Source organism: Conger conger, chromosome 12 (assembly GCF_963514075.1).
Source record: "Conger conger chromosome 12, fConCon1.1, whole genome shotgun sequence".
Classification (NCBI taxonomy): domain Eukaryota; kingdom Metazoa; phylum Chordata; class Actinopteri; order Anguilliformes; family Congridae; genus Conger; species Conger conger.
In genome coordinates this window covers 3,958,942-3,978,463 of record NC_083771.1, presented here as the reverse complement: position 1 = coordinate 3,978,463, position 19,522 = coordinate 3,958,942, and the positions used below count along the sequence as shown (strand labels likewise).

General features: G+C 40.8%; 1 protein-coding gene across 3 annotated transcripts in view; it reads left to right on the top strand.

The window, feature by feature from the left end:
• rab27b (RAB27B, member RAS oncogene family) overlaps window positions 1-19,522 on the top strand; it is a 40,861-nt gene that overhangs the window by 355 nt on the left and 20,984 nt on the right. The window contains exon 3 of one of the 3 annotated variants that reach the window (XM_061215616.1): window positions 174-294. The exons of 1 other annotated variant lie outside the window; for it this stretch is intronic. The gene's annotated coding sequence lies outside the window, so the exon portion shown is untranslated. Of the gene's footprint in view, window positions 1-173; window positions 295-17,536; window positions 17,654-19,522 lie in introns of those variants that run through there. One more of the 3 variants, XM_061215617.1, reaches the window with a different exon arrangement.

The following is a 19,522-nucleotide window of genomic DNA, read 5'->3' as shown; positions in this document are numbered from 1 at the left end:
ATTATTCTTATTCTTATTATCATGGCAGCACGTTTAGTTGAATATTTGAGTATGTGATGCTGCGGTTGCAGTTGCGAGCTACAGAGATTTTGTTGAACGTGACATTTTATGATATTTGCACGTTTTTCTCGCTACAACGTAAGCTACAGTTCTCATCTTCACCCCCACCACAGCTTCTGAGTCATACCAAGCCTTCGTGATGGTAACTTGTTCGGAAATACCGTAGTCACCAGCTGCACCATTACTGTGTTGCACAACATCACAGCATAACGGATTTACAAGCAATTGCTAAAGGTATGTTCTAAATTCGCTATCAAGAGCACACACACGCGCACACACACATTCGTTTGGCTATTGCATTTAATGCCGTATAGGATGGGAAAGATTTGAGTCGAGTCGCTCGAGTTTCGCGATTATTAGCTTCTTTTCCCCGTATGCACATAGCCGGTGAATTGAGATTGAATGCGTTGCACATCGCTGAGTGCTGGAATAAATAGCGATAGAAAATGTATAACGCGAATTACATTTATACTACTATGTATAATGCCATAGCAGTGTTGTTTGGATGTGTCACAATTTTCGATGTTACGGGGAAGTGCTATATCTCACTGCAACACGTAGCCTAGTCCATCCACCCCACCTTATCCGAGGCGTTGAATATTGTCTACTCCTTCGGTGCCTTTGAATCAACGCCCAGCAACCTGTTGACAGGTGTAAAGTTAGTTATTTTGCGACTGCTTGGTTTACAGATGACGCAGATCTAAAGCCGAAATAAACAAGAGAGATTCCATTTTACTTCGCTAGGCGAATTTTGCTTTCACCTCTTGGCTGGAGAGAATTGTGAGAAGCAGCATGTTAGGTGTGATAACTCACATCAGTTGTTTACTACACATACGTGTAGGCTGGGAATTTAGTTATGAAGAAAGCTGTCCTAACATGTTTTCAGTTAAGCATAAAGGCTACTACCACTGCTTTGTTGTGGTTGTATGGATTATTGACTACACGTCACTTAAGAGCAATAACATCTGCTTTTGGTAGAATGGGAAGCCAAATTCAACAATGGATGTTGCTCAGAAAGGTAGTCTACAAGGTAAAGGAAATCCGTCCGTCAGTCAGTTACCATATTTGTATATATCCATTGTGTCAATGTCATGCCTTCAAAGGGTTAAAGGAAACAAATTTTGCCCCAATCAGGTGTGTTTGGAGGTGAGCTTAGAAATCATATTTCTGAAAACAAGTGAGCTTGGGTGAAGTCCTAGTGTGTAGGAGTCCATGAAGTGTTCGTCTTGTAGGCCGCATATATGTCAACTATTAGGTTGAGTACAAAACCTAAGAGAGCTCATTTTTATTTTGTATGTTTTACTCATAGGCATATTTGTTCATTGCTCATTGTCTGCCTTACTGTAGAAGCCATCAGACTGCACTTGAATTGCATGTGAGCAATAATTTAATAAGACATTACACTTAAAATGACATAATATCCTTAAAATGCAGATGCTAAGAAACATGCATTGAGCATGTAGCTAGCCCCTCCCTACTCAACTGAAGCGTAAAACCAGTTTTCATCCAACTGATAGTAATTCTGTTGGAAGGATCGTTTTATTACATTGTGCAGGGCACATCATTGCGCTGTGTATTATTATTATTATAAGGACACCGTATTATAGAACTACTCAATGAGTCACATCAATATAAAATGGTAGAATGCTTAACATAAAAAAATAACAGATTTAATTCTCATTCATTCTGACAAACACTAAAATAGTACAATGTTTGTATTAAGACAAGAATGCAGCATTTCTCTGATAAAGAGCGGTGCAGTTGTATTTAATATTGGCAATGTTTGGTGTCTACTTTCATCTTGAATATTTATATTAAGCATTTTGTCTTCCTTGCAAAATTAAACCGCCATTAATACAACCAGCACAAATTGAAACGATTTTTGTGAAATTATGAGGTTTCAGGACATTAGTGTATACAGTAGGAGAAGGGATGAGAATGTTTTCAAGTCACGATGCGTAAGAACAGACGGCACTGCTACTGAAAGGGATCGTGTTTGAGACAGAAATGAGTGAGTTCTTGGGAACATTTCCACACTCCAGTTGCCTTTTATATCCCGTGATGATTACTCCATGCTGGAAGTCTCACACAGCATTGTTTCATTTCATTGTTCCAGCCGTTCCACCGCAACACGCAATCGTTAGATGACAATTTTCAATTGATTGTGCATTTGAGTACAAAATGTTGTACACTTGTGCTTTGAAAGAGGAGATGTCATGTTTGGCAGAATTCCTTATTCGATGTAACTGGATAAATCGTACTGTACAATGCTGCTCATATACTTAAGTTAAAACACTAAATGCTTTTTAAAGGTGCAAGAGTAAGGATTGTCTGGTTACAGAACTTTTCTTAGCCACCATGTTACACTGAAAATGGCTGAATATGTTTGAAGGACAAACAGCAACAACAAATTATCCGTAGTCTTAATAAAAAAGACATACAAATATGGCTGACCGTGCATCCCTAATACCATTCATTGTCCTTGAACGATGGCCCCTGAATACCTAGTTCTGAAACCCTTATTTCAGAATTAGTTTTTGACAGTCATTGCTTTTTTTAATTAGCCTTCCTCCTGCAGATGCGGGGCTCGTGTAATCGCTGTCTGTCTGTGTGCCATCATGCACAGCTGCCTGTGTTTCCCACAATTCATAGCACAATGAAGGAATTGTGAGCGTGTAGTAATTAGCAGCCGCAGCTTTTATTGCCATTTCAATATGTCGCAAGTGCTGTTATCTTTTATTATGTTCATAATTCAATTTCTAACCGTCCCCCACTGCATGAGAATCAACAGCCAATTGCAATGGAATTAATTAATTAATCAGTAAAAGATCAATGCTTAGCTTTTTGGGCACATCAGTATTCAGCATGCTTGACGGTGACCATTAGAATTTGATTCAGGAGTTTGGAATGCTTCTTCTTCTAGAAGTTGAGAACTGATTGAGGTTTAAAAAACATTTAATGTTCTTTGTGGATAATTTTTTATTGTGAGTGCCCTCTTTTTTCCATTTCTTGCTGCTGTTATTTTGAGAATGAGAAAGTGACCAAATCTTGGGTACTGTAGCACTTAACATTGGATGAAATGTGGGAAGCCATGCTGTCCCATTAGTGGTTTTGAAATGCGCAATATGGCAGAACTAAAGAAATGCACAGTATAATTGTAGCTCCTCCAAAGTGTTTTCAGCCTTTGTCTCCAATTTCACAAATGTATCTGTACAGCATAACTGTAAGTCATGTACTTTAGTATATTTACTGCTAAGCAGTTTGTCTACCAGCACTGTCTGACCCTGGACACTTCCTATGTAGATTCCCACAGCATAGCAGCATTGCCTCGGTGGAGGTGCTTGCTTCTTTACCTACCATCAAGTCCTAGTCTGAACAAGTGAGACCTTGGTGACTAAGATTAAAGGCAGAGTTTGGGAAAAGCTCAGTCATATCCGACTGGGGTTGGTGGGGGTATTACAGCATGATAGCAGGGTGGAAACAGAGAGAGAGAGAGGTGAGATAGAGAGGAGAAACAGAGAGGGAGAGAGGTGAGATAAAGAGGAGAAACAGAAAGAGAGGTGAGATAGAAGGGTGGAAACAGAGAGAGAGATGCGAGATAGAGGAGAACCTGGAGCAGTTGTGTGGCTCAGTTTTAGTTCGGCAGGCCTGGACCAGCGCTGTGGCTAATTAGCGAGGGTGGGCCTGCTGTGTCCCGCCAGGGGGTGAAAGGTCAGAGCAGGCCCCAGCTGCTGAGGAAGCGTTCCCCCAGTGGGCTTTGTTTATCCACAGTCTGCCTCTCCCGCTGGAGCACAGAGTGCTCTCACCAATGTCTCACCATGTCCCCAAGCAAGGCCTTCTCATATAGCAACTGGGGGCAGAGACAATGATAACGATAACGATGACGATAATAATAATAATAATAATAAAATAATAATAATAATAATAATAATAATAATAATAATTTGTTATTTAGCAGATGATTTTATCCAAAGCGACTTACAGTTGATTTGACTAAGCATGAGGTCAATCAATGCGGGTTAAGGGCCTTGCTCAAAAGCCCCAACAGCTGTGACGGATTTTATCGGGGCTTGAACCAACAACCTAACGGGTTAGCCTTAAGGCTACAGGCTGCCCCCTCTGTCCCCCTGCCTCCAGATTTATTTTATGGAAAGCATAATGCACACAAAATGAAAATTACATGTAAAAATGATGCAGTCTAGTATATTCTAAGCAATGCTGCTCCATTTTATTATACTGGATTCAGAATTCAAAATCAGCGTAGACCTTACTTAATTCGCCACTGCCATTTCACAGACAGCAAAACATTCATACAGGAGCCCATTTAAAGTGAACTCTAAATCATTTCCATGTCAATCCCATACAGTAGGCTCACTTTTCAAACACAGCGTTTGAACCCAAATTTGAATTTCATCTTCCACTAGCCCTTTTCTCATCTAGAAAAATCGATTTTTATTGAGGTGCACCCTCCCAGAGATGGTTTCATAAGATCTTTCATCTGACATGGCAAATGAAATTGACCTTTTTAGAACAGAATGGAAAAAATGATCTTTTTTAAAACCTTGTCTTTAAATATTTATGGTCGCACACACAGAGGCTTGCTGTCGCGTAGGGGATGGCAGAAAATCAACAAATCGATGGATTTTACAGGGATCACTGATGTATTAGATTACATAAATTTGATTAGAGGATTCCATTTTCCAGAGGGAGAAGCAGGTTTCGTACCATATATAAGTGTACCACGGCAGTGTAGTACCCTAGGCTTTATAAAGTGGGAGATCTTCTCTGGATCATATACAAATTGCATGAGAAAATAAAACACCTGTTGTTGTAACTTAAGTGACAATGACCTAGTAAACTCAACTTAGTTAAACAGTCGTTTTTGCAGCAGGATGATTTTTTTGTAAGCTGTCATTTTGCTACTCAGTAAAAGTAAACTGCCATATTTTATTTCAGCAAATGATAAAATTAGCGTTACATTGTTTTTGATGACTAAGATGTTCACTGTAAATTTTGAAAACAAATTTTTTATTTCTGATTACAATTCTATGAGTTTAGTTAAACGAAACATGCCCTGCTGATAAAAATACAATTATAAATAGCTCAATGTATTGGCCCTACGTTAGTTGTGTGTTTGGTATTCAGCAAGTAAGGAATAATGTAGATTTTGGACAGTGAAAAATAACTCAGTGTAATCACTTTGTAATTTCTTTACTTTTAAAATGTCCATTAAATTTACACATGCTCAGACAGTGGCTTGGGCAGCAAGTCATGATGCCCGTACAAACCCCTGTGATACAGTCAGCACTGGTAAAGTAGCAGAGGGGCATTAGCATACTTCTATAATAAGCCAGATTTCCCCATTACCACTGATTCGTGAAAACAACATTTATGTGGATCAACTTGATAATGATGTCGTAAACAAACTCTTCAAGAGTCAATGCCAAATCATCCAGTAGTGGGCAGTACTCTTACATTTTTGTTGTGAAGAAAAAAAAAAGAAATTAGTAACTAGTAACTAAAAATGGCAGATACAATGGTGTACTTGCTTACACAGGTTCATACAGTATATAGCAAAAAATAAATAATTCTAATAGTATGTCTTCATTTAAAAATCCAATTTTAAAACACACTAACATTCTCTAAAACGCATGCAAACTGTCGCTACTCCTTTCTGCCCAGCAGTTGAGCTTGCAGATGTTAATTATGAGCTGGACTCTTCATGTGCAGCTAGTGTGGAGAGAGCCCAGCAGGTCATAGAGGGTTGACACTGTGTGCATAGTCATGGTCATTCCACCAATGGGGTTCCTCCCCCCCAGAGAGATGTTACAGGCAGTTATGCACCTCCATACAGGGCTGCCAGCCAGAGTAGCCGGGATTTCAGACCTGATACTGGGGCTCCATCCAGTCACATTCAGTTATGTACTTTTGAGAGCGGTTAACAGACTCATGAATATCTTGCAGCCTGTAACCTAGTGGCTAAGTTGCTTGATTGGGACCCAGAAGGTTTGTGGTTCAAACCCCGGTGTATCCACAATAAGATCTGTGCAGCTGTGGACCCTTGAGAAAGGCCCCTAACCGCACATTGCTCCAGGGAGGGATTGGTCCCTGCTTAGTCAAATCAACTGTAAGTCGCTTTGCAAAAAGCGTCATTCATTTATTCATTCATTATCCTAACCCGCTTATCCTGAACAGGGTCGCAGGGGGGCTGGAGCCTATCCCAGCATACATTGGGCGAAAGGCAGGAATACACCCTGGACAGATCGCCAGTCCATCGTAGGGCACACACACCATTCATTCACTCACACACTCATACCTACGGGCAATTTAGACTCTCCAATCAGCCAACGGGGATTCGAACCCAGGACCTCCTTGCTGTGAGGCGGCAGTGCTACCCACTGCACCATCCGTGCCGCCTGCTAAAAGCGTCAGCTACAGTAAATGACTGTAAATGCAATCTTTGCATGCTAACACACTAGATAGATAGCAGTTTATCTTACTACTATTATAAATGCTATAGAACATGATCCACTTTTATTGTGGTCTTGTAATCTGTCCATCCAATATGATAAAAATAGCTTTAGAATGTGATTATCTTATTCTCTGGCCAGATCTAATGCGATGCCAGGGGCTTTTTGTTTTGACAAAAGTTACAAGACAATCCAAAAAATCCATGATTACGGTTATAATTCGTGAATGCGTTTGAATCATTAGCAACAGTTGTAAGAAGCAACGGAGTTACAGAGGGAATTGATTTTGAAATGCTAGAGGACAAGTGACCAATTTATCCAGCTGACGTGCTCCTTAATGGATAAACTGTGGGTCCCAGTCAGAAGCCTCACCAATAAAATGTTCTACGTACACAGGATCAACTGGCTGAGCTCAATTCTATTTGGGCAGTGAGAACATTTAAACATGTTACTGTCTGTTTCTCATTAGACAACTGAGCATGCAACACGAGCTTCATGTTAACTCAAACAGCAGTGACAAAAGGGCAGACATTGCAAGATGACCCTCATTTTTATTGCATTGAGAGCTGGAATTGAAATAATAAAAATGACATAGGGCACAGCTTAGTCTGGGGGCCAAACCATGTCTCATCTCAATATTCCAACAACTTATTTTATACAAATGAATGGTTCTTTACCAAATTCAAATGGAATGTTAAACAGACCAGGCTCTCTCTTGAAAAATGTACGATTGCCCGGAAATATGAGTGGCAGGCACTCGCAAATCTCTGCTTGTCTTTGATTCATTGTCTCACTTCACAAGCAGCATTTTCATCCTCCCCGAGATCCTCCATCCTGCGTACAAACTGAGTTAGAATTCCCTAATCCAGTACCGCTCCAGCTAATTCCATATGGAATGTTACATATTTGAAACACCACAAACGGTGTTTGTCAGGCGCCAGAGTTGGGAAAGATCATGGGAAAACAGTAGACGTATTCCGAGACGCAGCCTGCGGGCTTTCTCGACGACTCCCTGGCGTCTGACCATCAGCAGGTCATCAGAGCACAGGGCAGATTATATCCGGGGCACAGCAGACTCCGCGTTATCGTCTGTGCAAATGTCACTGGAACAGAGTGTAGCATGAACCGCACGACAGCGAACCCTGTCTGGTGGAGAAAGAGTTCTTAAAGTGGACCGCCTCGGGGTAGCTCCACATGTCAATAGCTCCTACCTTAGGGGGCAAAGCCACATTAACCCTCATGAGCTCTTGTGTGCTGTAGGTGTACCTTCACTGTGACCAGGACCGCTAGTGTAGGGCAGAATGTGGGATATCTCAATGGAACCTCCAGGGGGGAATTCTTAATCACCATTTCCTCATTAGGTAGTCTCTTACTTAGCTAGAGACAGGTGTCTTTTGGTGACAAACCCCTGGTCAACCTAATAGTGTGAGGAAATAGTACCCACCAGTAAGCCCCCCGAATCCTAGAGGTGAAGTCTCTTGCCGTGGTTTGAATTTATTAGGAGCTCCTTATCTCCTAGAATGCTGAACATGTACAGTACATGTTAGAAGGTACAGAAGGGCACAGCATACCCAGCGTCTCTGTGTAGGTGTGCTTAGATAGGGTCACACGCTGAGCTGCCTCCCACTTCAATGAGAGGAATCCAGTATGTAACAGAACGATGCTGCAAACTCCTTCCACTAGAGTTGGTCGGGAAGAAACGACTCACTGCCTAAGACTATCACAATTTGCATGGGGAAACATGGCTACCAGAGAAGGAAACTGATGCTGCATTCTTCTGGTCATTTTACATGTTCCCCTCCAACATAACTCTTGTGTTATCTCAGTGTCTGCCCGGAGAGAGGGTTGTCCATGGCTGGTAAACTCAATCACAGCCTGCTGGACGTTGTCTTTTTAATTCCTGGCCTTTGTAATAATGTAATACGATCATCGACAAAGACCCTGAGCAGGACCAACAATATATATTTTGCAGTCATGTATAGTATATAAGGGCTTTTTATATATGACTACAAACTCCAAACAAGCTCTTTTACTGTAATCAGGCAGAGCCACATTCTAGGTTACAACATCTTTCAGACTGACCGCCAATCAATAATTAATGGAAAGCATGCACTTGCTTCTGATAATATGCAGATTAAGTTGCTGTATTTTATTTTATTAATAATACAAAATGTTCATTAAATGTGACAACTTGGAAGAACCATCCTTCTCTTATGCAGTGAAAGAACTCAATGCTGTTCTGATGGTGTAATCAAAATTAAGATAGTTAATTAATTAAATATTTCATTTTTGCTTCCCCTTTAAAATGGATTGACGCGAGGGCATTCAGGTGAATGCTGCATGAACACATTCATGCAAATCAACAAGCCTGAAAACAAGACGGTCGATGGGAGCTGAGAACGGTCAACACTACTTCAGAAATGGGGGTTGGAGATTGGAGACAGTCCAATCTTTTTTCTTTCTATTTATTTTAGGTCCCTTCAAAAGCTGCAGATTAAATATGCTCACTTTAAATAATTGCTTGCTTCAAATAAATTGATTGTACAGAAAATGCTAAATGCTCAGGTCTTTCAGTGGAGATGTACCTCCATTTAAAAGACCCACTCAATCTTCTGAATTTTGAGGTAGGCTTCAATTGAATTTGGATATTTCACATTACCGTGGTAGATTCTCAGGTAGATCCAATCTAAGTTTTCCAGTAAAGGATTTAACTATGTTATCTGCTCATAACATAGTTTCCATGTCCACGACCTAGTCTGACTGCATTTACAGTGTATTGCCTCCTTTTCCCTAAGAAATGCAAGGCTTCATGACAGCCTACTGAGTAATCTGTACTTCAATTTTAATATGCATTCTAAAACCGTCTTAATTTGTAGCTTTCGAGGAAATTAAAAAGTGGATAATTGACCCATTTATCAATTTCAACAAGAATTTGAGGTTAATTAAAAATGCTAGACTTACAATTATATCCCCTTCTGCATCATATTGTAATCACATATCAGAAAATTCCCTTTTTTTACTGTGACCATTTCTCCTCTGTGACAAGATTTATTTCAATACTCAGAGACTGTAACTGCACATCTACTGGTTGGAGGGTGGTTGTACCTCGTAGTGCTTCCAGCACAACAGTGATTGGGTTTTGTGCTATAACCAGGTCACAAATGTTGCCTTGGTGGACCCACGACTGGATCATCTCTGTAGAAAGGCTGTAACAGTTGCTTCATGAAACTGAGAGGGTTTGCAATAAGAAAGCAAGAAGGGCGGCTAGAGTATTTGGACCTTTTCCTCATTATTAATTTAAATTTTTTCACAATTTACATTTTCGACCAAATTGAATTTGGGTGGCAAGCACAAGAGGTGCCTTATGAAGTGTTCTTAACTTTCAGGGGAAAGTTGATTTACTCCAGATTATAATATAATATATATACAGTATATATTATAATAGAAGGTTCCCAAAGCAATTGCAATTTAGCTGCACAAGCTAAATATTTAATTCTTGCATTTTTATTCAAGAAATATAAACTAGATCAGAGATTGACAATTAGATTATACTGTATTTGCATGGTTTAAGGCAAGATGAGAGACTGCATTAATTTTCTTTACATCATGTTCTTATGAAGTACTCATATGCATACAACATACACTCAGTGATCACTTTATTAGGTAGACCTGTACTAAATGCATAAAAGCATGCAGATGTCATCAAGAGGTTCAGCTGTTTTTCAGACCAAATGTCAGAATAGGGACAACGTGATCTAAATGACTTGACCGTGGAATGATTGTTGGTGTCAGACTGGGATTTTCATGCACAACAGTCTCTAAATGGTGCGAAAAACCAAAAACATCCAGTGAGCAGCAGTTCTGTGGGCAGAAATACATTGTTAATGAGAGAGGTCACAAGGTGCTAAGCATCTTTTCTGGTTATGCTCTGCCAGGCCTGTACGGTAGCCTTCTTCATCTCCTCCTTCCTGATTCGGGGGTTAGCTACCATGCGTTTTCAGGACTATGTATAAAAGGGCTGTCATTTCTACATGGTGAAACCAACATACATAACATAAAAATACCCTTTCATGAAAGCAGAAAATCTGCACATTAACCACACGTGATACATGTCTTTGTTCAAAACAGAGTTCACTGTAGTTATACATTTTTAATTTTCAGAAATATGACGCATTTCCTTTGCACAGCTTTAGTGACTCATCTCAACAAATATTTCATGAACGTTCATTTTTCAGGTTTCTGTCACAAGATTAAGCCATTGGCTTCAGACGGTTTACTGGATGTTACTTCATATTTTCTTCATCTAGACTTTATTTTTCTTCCATTACTCTGATCATCATAGGAATTTAGTGTATTTCTGAATGAAATATGTGTGTTTTTTTGCAATATTCACCATTACCAAAGCTCTGCTCAAACTCTAAAACTGTTATGTCAAGTTTATTCTCAATAATTTATTGTAGTCGGCTTGTGGATTACCAAACGAAACCACACAATAGGATTGGTATTAAAAAAAGCGCTAGGGTCACATGTTGCAGAACAACAATAAATAAGTTGCATTCCTGGCAGTCTGAAGGTAATTCAGGGTGCATGACTTTTCAGCCCTGTGTCATCCATTGATAACTGTTCAGACAGATCCCAGGTCAGGTGAGACACACTGTGTCCATCAAGTGATGTCCAGCAAACATCGTATATAATCATATAGTATTTCTATTGCCATTAATCAATAGCCATTGATTATTTTACTAATATTAACATAACGGCATTAAAAAAAAGCAGATGCTTGTAATAGCACAGAAGTACCCTGCTGAAAAAAACAGCTTAAGCTACGATTTCAAACAGCTGATAGCTGGTATTTTACGCCGGTCATAGCTGGATTTCACACCAGGGTATATTATTTGTTGAAGGACATAGTTTGAGCAGCTCAAGCTATGTTTTGAAATTGCTGGTAGCTGGTATTCTACGGTGGTCATAGCTGGATTTTACACCAGGCTATCATATTTGCTGAAGGACAACTTCACCCTAAAATCCATTTTTGACGGTGATACACAAGTCAGTAATTCACATTCACCGCATGAAGGTTTACTCAGAGCACAGATCCTGCGGGGTCGGCTGGGGAACTCAAATGTTTGCCTGCATACGCAGTAGCTGCCTCCTGTGCAGAGGAATAGTGAAGCAAGCGGGATACTATGCATGGCTGATCAGGAGGGGCACTGCCTCTGATCGTAAGTGAAACATGGCTTTGTGTGAGCAAGACGACTTCTATGAAGAATGGAAGACCCCCCCCGTGGTCTTATATACTGTACAAAAGAGCTTCTGATGTTCAGAGTGCCCTGCCTGATGTTTTACTGGATAAATAGTGGTAGTGTAGTTACACAGGACGCGGGTGCTGCCCCTTCAACAAAACATTGAACTGAGGGCCTTAATTCATGTTCTTCTTCTTCTTTTTCAAGAGCGGAATGTCCAAAACCAAGAGTCAAGACTCTCCCCGGCTTTCTGGTGAAGTGTACAATGACATGATCAGAGAAAACAAGAGCATAACATAAGGCATAGCAGAGTCCAGGAGGTGTGTTCTGAATGCAGGACGTAGCAAGTACAGTAAGTGGAGGGCTCAATAAAATACAATACAATTAAGAGAGAAGTTGCCCTTTAAACCATACTGAATAAAAACAATTTCAGTGTCTTATTGGTATGACTCTGCTATTCCAATTTATATATCCTTATTGTGTGGGACGAAATAATCTCAGAAAGGTTATCCGTGACCGTAGCTAAAACAGTACAGACGAACACCCTGACTGGATGTCTGATGCAATAATTATTTTGATTGAAATTGTGACGTGCATGCCCAAATAAGACTTGATCAAGCCTTTATACTAGGCTAGGTTTTGGTAGCTGGTTGACCAGCTAGACTCAACATGGTTTGACCAGTGCAAACTGTCTTGAAACAGCTGTTAGCTGGTTGACAAGTTAGACCAGCTCCATACTCAACATGGTTTGACCAGCTCAAGCTATTTTTTGAAACAGCTGGTAGCTGGTATTTCAAGCTGGTCATAGCTGGATTTTACATCAGGGTATATATATATAAAAAAAACAAAAATACATCATTGGAATCCATGCATAGCTACTTCTAAACAGGATTGGCAACTAGAAGGTTGCTGGTTGAAGCTCAAAGATCTCCTCTGTTGTTCTCTTCAATAATGTGATTCACAATGGATCTGATAATCTAGTTATCACCAACAGTCACCCAACAGCATGAATTTGATAACATGTAAAACTCAATCTATGTCACTCACCCAATAATTCCACAATTACAGCTTCAACCAGACTTCTGAGGGTTGTTAAGGCAGGTACTGCTTTTCCGTGTTTCACTATACCCTCATACTTCATGAAGCAGTTTGAATTTTTGGCATTATCATGGGCATGTCCTTGTTTTAACATGGGGACATGACTTCCTTATAATGCTCGATGGGCAGTTCAAATTATATATTTTTTTCCCTGAATTCACAGCATAGACTCCTGGAAAGAATGATAGCAGAAATTCAGTTGTAAGTTTCTTGTGAGATTACTCACCAGTATGCATGGTGCAAAATAAGTCAGTTATAGCTTTTATTGCAGACACTTGACATGACAGACAGTTCATATCACAGAGAAACAAGAATAATTTTGGTCTGCTTATTTTATTTTATTTTTTTCCTGGTGGTCATTCATTCGGTATCTTTGCCCATTTTCTAGTTTCCGTGCTGCACTGTCAAATTGATAGCCGCAATAAGAGTCGTATTGCCAAGGGACTGCTTACAAGCACCTCTGGAAAGATGAAGTAGCCTTGCCATGTTTCTTGGCCGCCACCATGGCATTTTCTCTTGATGCCACTGACTTTATTACACAAACACCCTCAATTTTTAAACACCAGACTTCAGGGAACGGAACAATAGTGATAATGCTTCGCATATTTTCACATTGCAGTGTTTAGTTTGTAGTTAGCTTAACTGTAGCTGATATTCTTTGACCACCTCCACAGCACAACCACAACCCTTATCCTCATTTTTAATTTTCTTAGTCTTGTTTGGTATGAAACCCATTTTGATCCTTGCTCATGAGAATGAGACCTGAGATCAGTATCACTCCAAACTACTTGTGCAACTTGCCATAACATGTTACTTTTCACTTTTACATTACATTTTATTTAACAGACGCTTTTGTCCACTTTTGTCCAAATTGACATACAAAACAGTGCATATCAAGGTCATACACCAAACAACAGAACATGTCAGATAAGGTACAATTCATATAGGATTGGTTGTAAGGCCATAAATATATGTCCAGTACACAAGGTAGAAAGTCTGTTAACTAGCATACCAAGACAACTATAACTTGAGGAACTACAGTACCGAAAATATACCAAACCACTTGCCTAAAGTATCAGTTTGCTGCCCTGTTAGATATTATTGAGCTTCTATAGGGAAAGGCTTGACATTCTCCACACCCCTACATTCACAATGCCATTCACAAAATTCAGGGTCACCTGGATAAATTGGAAATCTGGAAAACTGATCATATCCTGAGCACCTTACTAGCCCATGAAGAATTAAAACCATACTGTAAGGACTACAAGATACTCCCAACTGAAGTACAAAGAAGCAGAGGCAACGCTAGCTTGTACCATATCAGTAGAAGTTGTAGCAGTGAGACAGGTCTTCAGAACATTAGGAATCCAAAATCTGAAGAACAGTATACAATGCAAGACATACTGTATTATAAATAATACCAAGTAAACGTCAAGCTAAACAAGGGCGACTCAACTACACGTCCTGCAGGCCGCAGTGCCTGCAGGCATTTGCTTCAACCGTGTGCTACACCACCTGATTTCACTAATTAGCTTATCTGAACCAAGCAGGTAAAATAATTAGTAAAATCAGGTGATGTAGCACAAGGTCGGAGCAAATACCTGTAGGCACTGCGGCTCGCAGGACGATGAGTTGAGTAGCGCTGATCTAAACATTGGCAAAATTAAAAACAATTGTAGAAAAGTATATACATAATCCTGAAATACTGGCAAGAAAACAGCATACGAACCAAATGTAGTGGTGGCTGAATATCATGAGCAGTTTCCATGGTTGCAGGAAACTGTGCCATGGAGGTGTGTCCATGCTAACTCATTCAGGTCTTTTGGGGGCGACATTAGTGATTAGCAACATTAGCTCAGGAGGTAAGAGTTCGATCCCGCCCTGGGTGTGTCGAAGTGTCCCTGAGCAAGACACCGAACCCCCTAATGCTCCTGACAAGTTGGTGCCTTGCATGGCAGCCAATCATCGTGTGTGTGTGTCTCAATAAGGAGGAGCAACACATGGACATACGATGTTCCTAACAGCTGATTTTGTTAAGCCTGTTGTTGGCCTATGCCTCAGAGTTTTTCTCTTATTTCCCAACCTTATAACGGCTTCCTTAACTTTCATTGGCACAACTCTGGTCCTCATGTGGAATAAAACGCTAAGAATCGAGACTAGACACTAATACTATAGAAAAAAGGCTGTAATTCCTAAACACCCAATCACCCAATATGCAAGTCTCTTCAAATGAAAGCAGACAGTCTACACTTTAACATCACATTCATCATCTCATTTGAAATGAAATGTGCTGGCACGCAGAGCCCAAAGAACGGAAACTGTGTCACGGTCCAAACACGGAAAGACTCCACTGCATGCGCTGATGCTGGGCGGTGTGAAGAGGAGAGGGGGTGGACGAGCAGGACGTGACACGGTTTAGCAGGACGGCACGGCGAGGCCGGGCACGGGGGCTGACGGACAGACCTCCGATTCACGGCGCTCCCAGCCGAGCTGCAGTAATTGGTGTCTCGTCTCACGCATCAGTGCAGCCGTGAAACAGGCAGCCCGGGGCGGGAGCGTTGTGTTGTTCCGGAGCAGTCGAGGGGAAGGCGATGGTTAATTTAAAGGGCTTCGCCTTTGTCGTCTCCTTTTCCCTCGGGTAGACCTTTCCATAATACTCTTGGGCCTCTGAGAAACGAGACTAAACACAGCAACCCGGTCACATGAGCTTCCCAACGAACTACAAAAAGCATAGTTTAAAAAAAAAAGATTCCTGGAAAGGCAGTAGCTATGCGCTCCTTAATGTCCTGTCCCCTGACAGTTGTTTTAGTTGACATACTTTACCTTGACCAGAGTGTGGTTGAGATTACATTTATAAAATGTATGTTTCTGAATACCCCTCAAAAAACAATACTTTCCACCTCAAGGGAATTACTGCACTTCAGTCCCTGATCTTTGCATACCTGATTGCATTCTACATCACTCTGAATAAAATAATTTGCTAAATGTCAGATAAAGCATGACTGTCATTAATTTTTCATCAGTAACCAATGGTTTGGTTGTTGGTCTTCTGTAATCAGCAATTAACATAGCTGGCTGTCAGTTAGCCGTCAATGCTAAATCAAATGGACTATTTACTGACAGGTCATTTTATTAAATTATTTAAGTTGTCTCGGTGGTGAGTCTGTCCGTTTGACTCAACATTTCTATATCTTCTTATAGGTAAGTAGGATGTAATAAAATACAATGGACAGACACTGGAGGGAATAATGGTGTACTACAGAATGCAACAGAAGTTAAGATGCATGACAATAGTGGGGCACCTTGGTTACAGAATTAACTTCACAAGCATGACTTTCAACCTGGGCATTTTGAGCTCTTGGTAGATATGGCTTGATGAAATGAAACAGACTGTCTCGGAGGATAAGTGTTATTTGTAGTATTTCAGTAAATCACGAAGTTTGGTCATGTGTCCGTATGAAGGTATACCCTTTTCATAACTGGATTGTCTCAATAGCGGACTCATCTGTCTCTGTCCCAATCGCAAAGGCCACCAGTTTGTCTCCACCACGTGACCTGCAGGGATTTAAACTCACATTGGTTATCCTTCAGGGGGCCGCACAGACACTCCCTACAGTACAGTCAAGTGACTAATTGTACAGTTTGAGATTCTAATAGAGACATTTCTAAAAACCAATTGGTTGATCTAATATGGGAAGAGTCATGAGGGACATGACCATAGTTGGAAGTTTAAATGCTATGAAAAGCATGTCTTTGATCCAGTGGTGCTCACTCCTGGACATGGAGTTGTTCCTCAGAACTCCACTACTTTAAAGCAGTGGCCTACGCAGTTAGCTTGCGTCGGGTCTGAATCAGTCAGCAATCTCAAAGAACAAACAAAAACCAGCACTTAAGTGCCACTGCAGTAAAAAGACAAATGCATCATATAAAGCAGGGGTGTCCGATGCAAATCAGGCCATTGTAGCTGTACTGTAGATCTTTGTTTTAGAGCAGCACTAAGGCACATGATTCTACTTGAAGTTGTATTACTTAATTAGTTGAATCATCAATTTATTTCATTTGTGCAAGTTAAAGGTTATATAACTGCTTGCATGTTTAATGTGGACATTTCCCACTGCTTCTAAAAACACATCATGCCCCTGTACAACATTTGAAAATACTGCAGCACGTCCACAGTTGCCATAGGGCAAACCCCCCTAGGGTAATCCCCCCTGGAGCAATGGGCCTTGCTCAAGGGCCCAACAGCTGTGCGGATCTTATCGTGGCTACACCGGGGCTTGAAAATGCGGTGCTTGGGTTTAATACAGTTAATACCCTCCACATGCTAACGCCAGCTATAGCTGGGGATTCATAGCAGAGAGAGCAGAAGTGGCAGGTGACGGCAGAGGACACTGTAGCACGGGAAGGCTCTGCACTTACCATTCTGACTTGGGAAGTGTGGGGATTAAACAGAGAAAACTAGCCTCATACAAACTGTACCCTGTAGGCAACGTTGAACTGGAAAACAGTGATCCATTCCGCCCCTGACTGCATCCGCTGCTGTAAAGGGGAATGTCTAAGGTGATTTGTGCAATAGGCAGCCTTGCACTCCCCCCCCCCCCCCGGCTGACTCCACCCACTGCCATGGCAGAAGGAAGAGAAGCTCCAGTAGTCATGAGCTGTTCGGGTTCGCCTTCAGCCGGGGGTGTGTCTATCGCTTCAGCTGGATGTTCCTCTATTACCTCCACTGCAGATAATCTGCCCTGCTGAAGGACGTTTTCATTAAAGGGGCCAAAACAAACGGTAAGGACCGACTTTTCCTGATCTAACGGCAGAGAGCAAACTCGAAAAAATGAAAGGGAGGCGTCCTTGTTTGAGCCTGACTTAAGTCTCCAGGGCATGTCTCAGTGGGGGATAGTTGTTTGAAGCGTTCTTTAGAATATTTGGAAATGGGATCACACCCTATTCTACAAGTTGATAGTTGTTTGATCTGGGACAATGTATGATGACTGTCTTTCCAAGGATTACTTGGATTAATGAGAAACAAAGATTGTTAATCTTATATACCTGTTATTTGCTATTTCTTGTTATTGTAAAGTACCATGCAAAGGAAACTGCTGTCTGTAATGTATTTACATTGTTCATTCAGAGCTTTGTACAGCCTGTTGGCTGTTTTGATACTCATTATACAATTTCATTGTAGAAATAGCAGTTGAGAACTTTATAGTACAAGTGTCTTGTTATCATACTAGATTGCTTGACTATTTTGAGGAAACTTTTTGAATGAACAGTTTCACTAAGTAAGCCTGTCACTTCAAAACAACCTCTCTCCCTCTCTCTCCCTCTCTCTCCCTCTCTCTCTCTCTCTCGTGAATAAAAGCATGTGACATAGTGACCGCCTGTAAAGACTGCCTGTGTTGTTTCTGCAGGACAGAAAAAGACTTGTTTGTGACCCACTTAATTACCGGTACTTATAGCTGTGAAACAGACTTCCAGACCAAAAAAAAACAGCAAATAATGCCAAATTTGCTGACTACAAAGCCTGTATATCTTTTTTCTTTTTTCTATTTTTGTGTTTTTCATATGGTGGGTTGCATAGTGTTAAAACTTTCCCTCTCTCAAATAAAGTTATTTCTCACAATGGTCTGCAGTAGTAATGGAAAGCCAGACATTGTTATGTGAAACAGAGGCCCTAATGTTGTTCATACGAGCGTGTGACTTCGGCAGAAAATAATGTGGTTTTATTGAGTTAGTTGAACTATTTAGGACCAGAAAGAAAAAACGCACTTACGTAAAGCATAACACTTGAAATATTTCACCACAGCCCCTCCTTATTTCCTCTTGCACATTTAGATTACAGTGATTTATTTATGTTATTGCCGAAAAAGAACTTTGTAGAACATCGCTTTTGCAACAAAATATTAAGTCTCATCAGGCGATGTGCAATTAGCGACTGTGTGTGGGAGGGTCCGGTCAGTTATAGGGATCTGTGTTCATCCGTATCTAGCCACCCCTGCTGGCTCTGGACTGCATGTGAAAGCTGCAGATGAAAGGTCCTCCTCCGACTCTACCCTGTGCAAGATTAGCTGTAGTCTTGAGCATTAAACGAAGCAGCTGGCCACACCACGTGTTCCTGACGAGAACCGAAGACGAGAATATGTGCACTCCAGACCAGTGGTCATCATGCCAGCAGCCTGTTGCACCAGTATAACAGAAGTTCAAACGTAGGATAGTTTGAGCTTAAATTCAGTGTTACCCCATAACTTAATTTAAACCAGTTGCACCAACAGATTTTGTTCCCACGTAGAGTTAAGATACAACTTCTAAATTACATCAACTCCCTACTGGGTGTAAAGTAATTCCTAAAACAGCTGTTGAAAGCCGCATCAATTTGAAAGATTGGGAAACGCGTTGGATGAGAAATTCAGCGCGGTATAAGTGAGCAGCGCATTCTCCGCAAGATGACCCCTTTAATTTGCATACGAGAATAGCGATTCGTTTTGTAATCCTGTGTGATTGGTCTCAATATTAGAAACGTCACTGTATGAAACAATGTTTTAGTTTATGGCCAACTTATGGTCAAGTATGAATTGTGCAACCGAACAAAGACAAACTAGTTGCAGCGTAACAGTTAGTGTTGACTTTACACCCTAATTTGCAATCAAACTTAAG